Raw genomic sequence first — 10348 nt, forward strand, 5'->3', positions numbered from 1 at the left:
TGGATGAAGGAAAGGGGATGCAGAAGGAAAAGAGACCCGAGGTGGCCGCCGGTCCAAGTGTGAACTGAACTTCAGGTAAGAAGTTATGACCTGCAGTCTCTCTGGGTCAGATATAAACCAAGTTTAGTTTATTTTCGTTATTCTGACTTTTTCCGTACTGCGTGCTAGCTAGCATGACGGAGTTTCTATACAGCTGGGTGGTGCTATGAAGCTAATGATGTTGAGCTTTATTTTGTTCATAAGTTATTAGAGTTGCCAACCGTCCCGTCTGGTATTCAGAGAAAATATTACGCGTTTCTTACTGAGGTGAAAAGGAACAGTTTGTCCCGTAATTCAGCTACAATGAAAAAGACACAAAGCTGGAGTTATTCTGTGTTTACGCTGCACAGCTGCCTCTTCTCCTTTCATCCTCTCCCCTTCCCTCTCCCGTTTTTACTTCAATCATGAAAACTGATCAATGATCAGCTGATCGGCTCTCTTGTTTATTTATCGCTCACTTTGCGCAGAAAGAGGAAACCAGTGGATGTCGCGGTAAACAACAGCAGCACGTTTAAGCTTGATCAGCTGTTGTTAGAATTTATTTAATATTAATTTCTAGTATCAGCTGATGTTTGCTGGAGCCACAGCTGCAAAAAAGCTGCTGGTCATGATGTCGGTTTGGTTATCTGGTGAGAGGGAAACATGAAGATGAAACCAGGAGATGTCCTTACTGTCACGGCTGGCGGAGGGAGCCGTGTGGTGTGGAGGAAAAGGAGGACCCAAGATGCAGCAAACTGATGATACGAGTGATGTTTTATTTACAAAGGTGGTGGTGACAAAAACAGGCAACGAGGTATGAGTACTTTACAAACGGAAACCTAAACTGGGAGAAACTAAATAGCAAACCTGAGACCGTACAAAGGGGGTGCGGGGCAGAGGGACGCAGAGACAGGACACCATGGAACGCAGATGAATGCAGAGATACGCAGAAATACACGGATGAGTGCAGACGAGCCGACGAGGAGCACAGGCAGACACCAACTATAAATACACACACCAGGTAATGAGGAAATGGCACACAGGAGGGGACACAGCTGGAACTTAATGGGCATAACGAGACAGACCTACAAAGTAAAACAGGAAATCTAGAACCCGAACCGGACACAAGGGGGGAGGACACAGAATAACTAGAACAGAGGGAAATAGTCACAAAACACAAAACGCTGGGTCAACGACCCAGGACCATGACACTTACTGAATCATCAGAGCTGAACAGGTGATGGAGAAACAGGTTTACCTTTTAGGTGACATGGATGAGTTGAAGTTATGAACTGTTTCTGAGAGACAAATAACACCAGGATCCTTTTCTAAGTAGCTGGCAGCTGGTAACTGTGCAGGGGCGGGTCTAGCAAAGTGTGGCCAGGGGGGCATGTAGGGCACTAACAGGGAAAGGGGGGCACAAAGAAATACTTTTCTTTCTTATTCTCATTTAAAATGTCTAGCTTTTAAAAAATAATTATCGGAATCTTACAACAAACGATTGATAGATTGATGCATATATACCATCAAAACAGTGTACATCACTGTCACAGCAGTGTTTGTTTTCATTCAAAGGCTTTATGATTTTTGCTATAATGGCGGCCAGTCTCTAGTCAAAATGCCCGGGACGATTTTTTTGTCCCAGTCCAGCTCTGTAAGCAGCTCATCTGCAGTCTGGTGTTACCTACATCTTCCTATTCAGAAGGCAGAATTTCCGAGTTCTGAGTACAATCAAAAGCATCACGACTGCAGTTTTTGTGTTGGATGTAAAAGGCGCACATGACGCTGTGACGTAGGCTAGAATCATGGCGGCGGTCAACGGTCCAGGCGTGGGATTTCTCTCGTGGAAATATGCACATTATCTTTTCCTTTCTATTGGTAGGTGGCACAGTGCACTGTGGCAAGTAAGCAAGCTAGAAGACTGGCAAAGTTATGGAAGCGACACATTAACAAGAGAATTCTGAGTAAAACCAAAGTTACTTTCCCTAGTAACTAGTTACTTTGAAAGTAACGAGTAACTTGAAGTAACTGAGTTACTTTTGAGAGAAGTAACTAGTAATGTAACTAAGTTACTATTTTAAAGTAACTTACCCAACACTGTTAATAGGCATGGGTCACTTGCTGTGCCTGACCTTCTAACATTTTCCTGTTAAACACAAAACTAAAATGCCTTCATGATCATAATTTAAAGAAATTAATATTAAGGTAGGTGGATGCCATTCTTGTATCCTAAGTGAATTTTAGCCGATTTGCCAAATAGTTTAAGGTGCTAACTCTAACTCTACCCCTAACAGGTTTCAGGTCACCTAGTGCATAAAAACCAGAGGAAGTGGAAAGAAATGGATGGACGGATGGATGGATAAAATATCAGCAGCACGGGCCAAACTCCAGTTAGTGGATCATGTATTTTCACCTATCACAGCAGAGGAAAGTCATTGAGTTTGATTATGCAGATAGCAGCCTAGCAGATCATTCCACCTGGGATCAACAAGTTGACTTGGTATAAACGTCAGACACTATGGGATGTTTCCGTTATTTTGTCAGAGTTCTGCTCTGCTTAAATCGATACTGATTTTTATCTGGTGTCCATTTTAATACATTCATGTATTGGTGTCGCCGTGACCTTTTCATTCTCTTGAAAGCATTCAATCTGCAAATCAAATGGAGGATTTCACTGTGGAGAAAAGCAATTTCTGAATAAAAACAGGTACATGACAACACTGACCCAAATGTAGATGGCGCAAAAACTACGGGAAAAAAAGCTGCACACTTGATTAGATCTCCCAAAACTTTGAAAACCTGAAAATCTTTTCCATCATTGCCTTTGTTGTCTGCAGCAGATTGGGATTCATCAACAGTGTTGGTCAAGTTACTTGAAAAAAGTAATCAGTAACTAATTACTGATTACTTCCCCCAAAAAGTAATCCCGTTACTTTACTGATTACTTATTTTCAAAAGTAATTAATTACTTAATTACATAGTTACTTTTTAAAAACATGATTTACAACCTGAATAGGTGATAAAGCGATAGATCTTTCAGCCCAGTTCTACTTTTTCTACATAATCCATCATACAAAATGTAATCAAATGGAAAAGTCCCTTTTTAAAACTTGTTTTATTAGTTTTAATCTTTTAACTTTATGCATCAAGCAAAAATTTAATTATATGCAACATTCTCTGACTGGAAGAAATTTATTTAACATTTAAACCTATTTTCTGCACATTCCAGCACATAAAATAATTTTTTTTTGTGTTTACACTCAGTCTTTCAAATAGATGCAAGTAAAACCAGCAGAAAATAAATAAAATCAAAGACTCAGCGGTCCTGTTGCTCTATTTTCACCTGTAAAGCAGGAGTAGGGTAGGCGGAGGTTTACCCTGGTGCAGGTGTGCTGCAGCGGTCAGTGGAAGAATCCGTGAGTTTCTCTGTGAGTTTCCCATTACGTCATAGTGCACTCGGTGCTTGTTTGGAAGTTTAGGGGGTTTTTTGCTGTTAAAAGAAGTTTTCTTCCCATGCACAACGGACACTAATGTTTTTGTCACTTTTTATGGAATCAGACTCAAAATAAGGTCAGTACTGCCACGCTTTAAACGCTGCACGCTCATACTCTCTCCCGCACTCGATATATGATCCACTGTTGATCTGCACACAGCTGTTGTCACGAATGTCGCACTCGCTTACGTCACTGTCATGAGACATTCTCACAAAAAAATCACGGTTTTAGTAACGCAGTAACGCAGCGTTCCTACGGGAAAGTAACGGTAATCTTATTACCGTTTTTGCAATAGTAATCCCTTACTTTACTCGTTACTTGAAAAAAGTAATCAGATTACAGTAACGCGTTACTGTAATCTGATTACGCATTGTTATCTTACTGTGTCAGACTGAGACAACTGCTGTTGTGGCTAAAAATACAGTAAATGAAAGAAAATGAAAAGTTACAAGTAACGCGTTACTGCCCGTCTCTGTTCATCAACAACTTGGAGTCACTTCTGACCAAGACGTGTCTTTAACTCACAAACTAACCAAATCTGTAGACCTTGCTCTTTCCATTTGTGCAGTATTGTTAAACATCCTGTCTCAGAGTGATGTTGAAAAACTAGGTCATCTATTTTGCTTCTTTGAGACCAAGTGGTCTATTATCCCAACAGAGCACTCGGCTCCCAGACTTCCAGTTTGGATTTGGGAGAGTGACACTATTTCTGCATTGAAGATTGGACTTACAACTTTCCTTCTTGATAAAGTTTACAGTTAGGGCTGGATCAGGTGACCGTGAGCCATCCTTTAGTTAAGCTGCTATACGCTTAAGCTGCTGGGGGACTACTAAAACACAGTCCTGCTCAAATGTGATGAGGTGATTGTTATAGTTCTCTCTCCAGCATTGTAGCACCTTATCTTACTGTGTCAGACTGAGACAACTGCTGTTGTGACTAAAAATACAGTAAATGAAAGAAAATGAAAAGAAAAGCATCTACAGTCTTTAATTTACAGTTAGGTATGCAGCAATGTCAACCTCAAATGCAACATGAAATGCTCAACTTGTGTTTTTTTTATTTAGTGGTTTTATATGCTCAGTGTTTCTGAAGTGATGAGCAAACAGAAGATAGAGAAACAGAGGAAATAATCATTAAATAGGGTTAATGATCATCACCCTCTCTCTGACTTCAGCTGGGCTCACTGAAAACAACTTGGATGCTCTGGTCTGAATCATATTAATCTAACAGATTCCAAATTGTTCTTATAAAGTCTTCCTCAAACACTAATATTAGCTATGGAGCTTTCTGTAGTTTTCTGTAGTAGGTTCGATATCTTTCATGTTATGCTTCTTGTTCACAATATCATTAGAAAGCATTTCCAGGTATGTGCAGATGGTACCCAGTGACTACAAATCAGTTAGTTAGAGTGCAGACACGTCTGAAAGGCAACAACATAAGGATTAAACAAAAATAGAAATGCTCAATCTGTGTGTTTTACTGACTTTATAAATGCTGTAAATGCCCTCTGTTCCCATACTTGAGCTGCATTTAGAAGTTTCAGTTAGAGAAGATGACAAGATCTACTTTCTCCTGACTTTAAAAGCCCAGTTCATGCAGACAAAAGTTTTCAGAGAAGAAGAAGGTGGCGATGTGATTAAACATTTGCAACAACGACAAAGAAGAAAAGAACAGATGTGTTCACAAAACTGCACCCAGAATTTCGTCCTTGCGAATCCCTGTGCACAGTCGTCTCTTAATGTAGGAACTGAACTGATCTTGAACAAGCCTCAGAAAACATCTTGTTTATGGCTCATTGTTGCGGAAGTGGCTGAATGTATGCTTGCTGCCATTCTTATCTGTTATAACACATGGGGTCATGAGGGCGAAGGGGTTTACTGGGCAGAGAGAAGCTCACACAGAGCTGGGTGTCTGCAGAAAAATCTTAAAAAGCATCGATTTCACGTTCTGAAATGTCACTCTTGTTTTCTATTCTGCTTCATTATCTGACTTTAGTTATTACATCTTTCCAAGGTCCAAGTCACAGTTAATGGTTATCTAAGAATTAATACAGCATTAATACACTAAGAAAGCCAAATGTTCAGCTCATTAGACTAAAAAAAACAAACAAACAGTAAAGCAACAAAGTGCCACATTTTAGAATCTGGAATGATGATCAGATGATTTTAGGTTACATTAATTGACTCTTTCAGCTAAAATTCAGGGATTTTCCTGAGCCTTGAATAGCTGCTTGTTGGTGACACCAGCACAGCTGACCGGCATCCACTGAAGGCAAAGAGTTTGTCTTATTTTATTTAACAGAAATATTATTGGGGGTTTTCCTATTATTCCTGAAGTATTTGTGTACAAAATGTCTACAAATGTTGAGTAGATGAACCCCAACTTGAATTAAATGCTTACAGATTTAATTTTATTACAGCGCTGCTTATTTTCCTTTACGTCTGCCTGAAACCTTACTCTTCAATAGCACATAAACATGGGCACTTCCTAGATCACATAGGGCCCAATTTGATCACCAGAAGGTTAGATTTCTCATTAAATTATTCATAAAACGGTGGAACATCCTGACATCTTTAAAAAAATAAGTGCACTTTTCAATGATGCGTCAACGTCTTTCCACATTCAGTGACACAGCTGTCATTACATGCACCACACGATTACGGATCAAAGAGGAAAGTTACACAGCTTGCTTTGTTGAAACTAAACAGAAGTATTTCACATCTTTTATTTGAAGCAACTTACATCATCCTAGAAATAATTTTAACTTTCCAGATGTTTTCACTGTGATGACGCACCGCTGCCATCACCACAGCAGGTGTTGTGTCGTATCGATAATGTCTGTAATTAATGACTCCACCGCAATTTTCACACTTTGTGAGGTCACCCAGTGACCCAGATTGGACACAGGTTTGACACTCCTGCTGTACACTGACAATGGTTTTCATTGATATCTCTCATATTTTTGGATGGTTTTTTGATCAAGAAGCAGACATGATATTTGAACCGTGTGGTATCACAAAAGGTCAATCTTCAAACCACACTGAGAGATATTTAAAATGAGCAGAAAAGAACAATTTTAAGTCAGAGCACTCAATTAAAGTAACCTGTATTAAAAGTGAATTCAAATAATAACTAAAGTAAATTGAATGCCATCCTCAATATCCTGAACTTGATAAGTGCTTAAGAAACTTCACGGATCTTTTTCTTTTCTTTTCTTTTCTTGTCCTACATCTGCTTCTGCATCGATTATTTTTTGGGGAAAAACTTAAATTTGACCATTTGTCTTCTCAAAAAGGGACTTACAAAACACACAGGAGCAGGTGTACAGACATACTGAAAAGGTGTACATGTGCTCCTCAGGCAGCAGTTTCACTGTCAGGTGTAAAGAAATTTTAAAAAGAAACGTATTTATATCAAATGTCAGTAGATAAACATGTTCACTCCAACACACAGAATAGCATCAGTTTTAAATGTAATTTACAATAGTTACTATATTTTCGATGGATTCAACGTGTGTGTGTGTGGGGGTGGGGGGGGGCGTCAGTAAGCAAACTGTGGTAAAAACTCTCCTATTGGGGTTTTGCATAAAATAAATAAGCAGTAATAAACAGTTGTGTGATTCTTCAGACAGTTCACGCATTTTCTTTCCGCTTTACATGAAGTTTGTAAACTGGGATCTTCTTGTTAACCTTACAAACTGGCGCACTTGACCTGCAGATTAAAAAGCAGGAATCCGTCTTACCTGGAGTAAGCCTCTTTAACGCCTCCTGTGGCGCGATTCCTCAAACACAAACCCACGCGGGGAGCAGGAACCGGCCGGTGGCCCGTCGATTGAGCAGATAGTGGGGATGAAGTCCGTACGAAGAGTCGGGAGCTGTTCTAACAGCTGCTGCTGCTGTTGCTCGGTGCTGATGTGCTGTCCGCGGAGCGAATGCGCCTTTCACCACCCTGTCACAGTATTTCTGTCCCCCTCCCCTCCATAAGGAGCTTTTCCTCCACCTGATCCCGCGTCATTAGCCAAACACCAGCTGGAGCTCTGGACTCCCCCACCCATCTTTACTGAACCACCTCCTCGTCTCCATTGCGCTCTGCTCCGAGGAGCAATGTGTGGAAGACAGTTAGTGCCAAAATAGAAATACAACGTGTGCGCTAAATGAAGCAAATTAAACAGAAACAAAAAAAGGTAACATTTTTAAATAAATTCTAAATTAGAGCCAGTTTGTTCATATGAAGAAGTCCCAGTTTTAAGAGAAAGGAAATTTATAAATGACTAAATAGTGTTGGGTTTTTTGTTTTGTTTTTTTGCACTAACTCCACTTTGCAGTTATTTATTTGTAAAAAATGTTTGGAACCACTTTGTGTTGGTCTTTCATGTGGAATTCAAATAAAATTGATTCATGTTTGTGGCTGTAATGTGACAAAATGGTAGTCACTTCAGTGGCTCTCCTGGAAGCAGGGACACGTTTCTCTTGGTTCCCACCCACTTCCCATTGCTGTTGCTTATTTCGCAGTATCAGAATGTCTTTCACTTTCTGTGGTCTCTCTTTGGACTTTTGGATCTCCGTATTAATCAGTATATTCTGGTTATACCTCATATTACTGTCTATGTTACCACAATGTGTACATATCTTTCTGGGAAGCTGCATGTCAGGCTACCTCATAGGTTTAACAAAGTACTCAAGTGTAACATCCTGTTTGGAAATGGGCACCAATAAGTGAGGATGTCCTGTCGTAAATTCTTATACGGTAAACCTGGATTAATTAGCAGGAGAAAATGAACGAAAAACTGAAGGATGTAAACTATGTTAAATTTTTGATACTGTATTGATAAAAAAGCAAAACAAAATGTGTTGGGTTTTTTTGTTTGTTTGTGTTATTTTATCAGGATTTATGAACATAATGTTCACGGGACAAGCAGATTGTTGTGATTTAAGTGATTATGGTCAGAAACAACTGAGTTGTGAAACTGAAGAAAAAGGTAAAGGTCTTTCCACTATTTGGTTCCAGATGACTTCTGGTGCATTAAAAAGAAATCCATGAATTACAATGAAACAAATAAATGAAAATAAATAAAATCTCTATTATTAATAATTAATAAAAAGTCAAATGACAATACAAATTTAATTCAATTCCAGTTTATTTGTATAACACCAAATCCCAGCTACACGCTGCAGAATTAAGGAGAAGACACCTAAAATCAGACAGCCCCTCTGTGAGCAAGCATTAGGTGACAGTGGGAAGGAAGAACTCCCTTTTAACAGGAAGAAACTTCCAGCAGAACCAGGCTCATCTGACACAAACAAAGCAATGATGTCTTGGGGTGTTTGTTACAAGCCTCGCCCAAATGATGAAAGAATAAAAATACTAATCCCACAACATTACAAAATAAAAGGAAATAACATCTAAATAAAAGTCCAGTATTCACTGTCACTATTTCTTTTGTTTCAGATTTTAGTGGGGCCACATTATACATCTGAGCGATATATATATTCACAAATATGTGAATTTTATAGACTTTTCTTCATCTTGATTTTAAAAAAGAGGTTTAGATAGCTACCTAAAAAGGTTAAGGAATGAGTCTGCAAGCCAAATGGTTGGAAACCACTTGTTTAATCATACTAGTGCACAATTTCTAAAGACGTCATCTGTTTTTTAGTATATAAAATATTAATTGGAGACATAACTTCGTCTGTCAGATATACGTTTTGCAGTAAAAAGTACAATTATTCACTTTAAAATGTGGCGAGGGAGAAGCATAAAATAGCACTGACAGCTTTTGGGGAAAAAAATCTTGATCCTGCAGCAGCGCTGACAGTACCACACGACGTGTGAAAGAGCAGTCATCCTGGATCAGTATTAGCTCTGCCCCACGGAGACAAAAATAATCAGATTATTCTCAGGAGCAGCTTGTTTGATTCAGGGCCCTTGTGCTGCAAGGCCTCCACTGTATGTTGCTCTGTTTGTTCACTGTGTCGCTGCCGATGTTTAACCAATGAGAAGAGCATGACTGCTCCCCAAAGTCAGGAGGCATGACTCAAATTAGTTAGAGTGCATCGTCCTTTGAATGATTCATCAAAGAGATCCCAGATCCAGAGACGCAGTGACTGAGGCGACTGCCTGGATAAATGAAAGCTGATGTGAGGTGGGGTTGTGGTAGTGGAATATTTTTCTACCAGATGGGACACGGATATGTCACATATGATAGAGCTGAATACATTAGCCAACATAAACTTTGTTTTATAAATCTGTTGTTTAATTTAGGTTGAGGTTTAAATAGTGCTTTCAGTTTTCAATTCCAAGGATTACTGTTTTTACAGGGGCAGATTCTCAACTGCAGCACAAACTTGTAGATTTTTACTGACTGGAATTCTCCCAAGCAGCTTTTAGTGTCTATAATTAGCCCTGCCGTGGAGTTGATGCCCTTCTACAATTTTGTCCAGCTCCTCTTTTGCATATCCATTCCCTTGGGTCACCTCTACATTCTGTGCTGGGAGACCTAGCAAAGATTCCTGTTGCAGCAAACATGACCGTCCATTCTTGGAATTGGTCTACCTATTAACCTGAATGAGTTGCAGGCACCATCTGATCCTGCCAGTAGTGACAAGGACACTAGCAATAAGGAAAGAGAAATTACCTTTGGCCACCTTTTTTGAAGCTGGACAACTGAGTCATTGTGTTTCACTGTGAACCTAAACTGTACCCACTGTCAACTGTACCTGAACTGAAACACTGCTTGAAGTGCTTGCAGCACCAAAGGAACCTGCTGTGTTCAGACTCGTTTTAAGTTTTGAGTACCTTTGGTTTAATTGCGGGATGTATTTAATTTGTGTTCTTT

The 10348-nt window shown here is 39.5% G+C and overlaps 1 protein-coding gene across 1 annotated transcript in view; it reads right to left on the bottom strand.

Moving 5' to 3' along the window:
• crfa4 (cytokine receptor family, class I receptor 4) overlaps nt 1–7498 on the bottom strand; it is a 61261-nt gene extending 53763 nt beyond the window's left edge. Inside the window, exon 1 of the mRNA XM_085264489.1 lies at nt 7256–7498. The gene's annotated coding sequence lies outside the window, so the exon portion shown is untranslated. The remainder of the gene's footprint in view (nt 1–7255) is intronic.
• Nucleotides 7499–10348: the final 2850 nt, after the last annotated feature.

Source organism: Mchenga conophoros, linkage group LG23 (assembly GCF_057382185.1).
Source record: "Mchenga conophoros isolate Kocher_MC1m ecotype Shallow Benthic linkage group LG23, M_conophoros_male_GT1.1, whole genome shotgun sequence".
NCBI lineage: Eukaryota > Metazoa > Chordata > Actinopteri > Cichliformes > Cichlidae > Mchenga > Mchenga conophoros.